Source organism: Corvus kubaryi, unplaced genomic scaffold (assembly GCF_017639235.1).
Source record: "Corvus kubaryi isolate FWS band 111438036 unplaced genomic scaffold, C.kubaryi_AGA036_p1.0 37396, whole genome shotgun sequence".
Classification (NCBI taxonomy): Eukaryota; Metazoa; Chordata; class Aves; order Passeriformes; family Corvidae; genus Corvus; species Corvus kubaryi.
Genome location: NW_024581135.1, coordinates 10627735 through 10629525, shown reverse-complemented (window position 1 = coordinate 10629525; position 1791 = coordinate 10627735).

The window sequence follows — 1791 nt, the reverse complement described above, 5'->3', positions numbered from 1 at the left end:
GAGCGGGGACCTGCACCCGTGAGCCGGGACCTGCATCCCGTGAGCGGGGACCTGCATCCCGTGAGCGGGGACCTGCACCCCGTGTGGGTTCTGTTGCACTCGTGTGAGCAGCCTGCCCGGCCAGTCAGGCCAGCAGCGGCTCTGGCACAGGCATTCCGGGAGCTGGCGGGGAGGCGAACAGTGTAGGGAGAAGGGGCTCCCACTGCTTGCAGGGAAGAGAGGCCGCCTTTGCTGCCTTCAAACTCAGCGGTGCAGAGCACGGAGAGGGATGGGGGAGAGTTCAAGAGAGTGGAAACACGCTGCAGGGAAGAGGAACAGGACTCAGAGGGATAGGGCTTTGGGCTATGGGACAGAAGGAGGCAGAGTAACAGGTACAGCTGGGCTCTGGGGGAAATGAGGACCTGCAAGTGTAGAACAGAGCTCTCTGGGGAGAGACCAAACCCAGGCTTTTTGTGAGTCGGGCCATCCAAACAGTCCCCCAAATTGCAGATAGCATGGTATTTTTGGAGCCTAACCAGAGCAGGCTGTGTTAGCCTGCATTTGCACACAGGTCAGCCTGTTTATGACAGAAATGTCTGCACAGACATGCTTGAGCTTAAGCTGTTTTGGGCATTCAGATAAGCTTTCCTGGTAGATGTTTTAGAAGGTGATCTAGAGGAAAATCATTGTCTGGAGGCTAGGCAACAACATTGACCCATACTTGATGTCTGGACCATGAGTCCACACTAGTAGCAGTCTCGTTAGAAAATTATTTCTGCTGTAGATAACCAGACCATTTCACACACACTGAAAGTGCATATATCAGTGGCAAAAATTTTAAATTATGCTGGAATTTAGAGCTGGACACATATGTTCAGACAATCACTATACCAGCCTACTACAAGTTTTTATTTCCCTATAGCACTGCAAGGGAAGAAGCAGAGTTGTCATGAAAAAATCAGTCAAAATATATGCAGCAGACTATCTTTATGCTGATTTAAATGCCTGACCCCAAGCGGAGGCCAAACTGCCCTTCTAGATGGTGCCGTTTCCTCAAAAGAGGAAAAATAAATTTCTAAGCACAGTATCAGCAAATACAGAAGCAATGGCATATAGCAATAGTAAGCATTATCCTGAACACTGAGATCTAGATCTGAAGCCAAATGGCGATTAGCCATAAAATATTTAGGTATATGGCTTTTTTCCTGAATTTAAAATAGACTTCTAAATAGCCACAGTTGTGGTTTCCCGGCTCAGTCTGGTGGTGACAGTAACATTTTAATTTATACTAAAGATAAGTCGAATTTAAATCCATGACACAAACTAAGAGTCGGATGACCTTAAAGCAAGAGCATACAAATGAGCTCCCTGGAGAAAAGACGCCGTGATGAAGCAAATAGAATAATATATAGGGATGACTTGACACTGTCACCAGAATGAGTGTATTTAACTTCTCTGGAAAGAAATGAAATGAGCTTAAATTGGGACAACTGCTTTATTTTCAGAGAATTGTCTCTGAACCCTACAGACAAGCGCTATACAGTTGTTTCCCCCCTGAAGCCAGGGGCCAATCTTCATATGTCACTCGACATGGCAAAGTCAGCAAATGTCATCACACTTCATAAAGGCAGGTCTGAGTATTCCCACTGAGTCTCACAGAAGTAGAAAGTTCCCTCCTTGCAGACAAAGACTTGTGAAACATAAAAGTTGTGTTAACACAATGATATACTAGGAGGAAGGGAATGTTAAACTGAGACACTTCTTGTTGCCCAGTAAGCATCCACACTGAGGTAAGATATACAGCACCTAGCA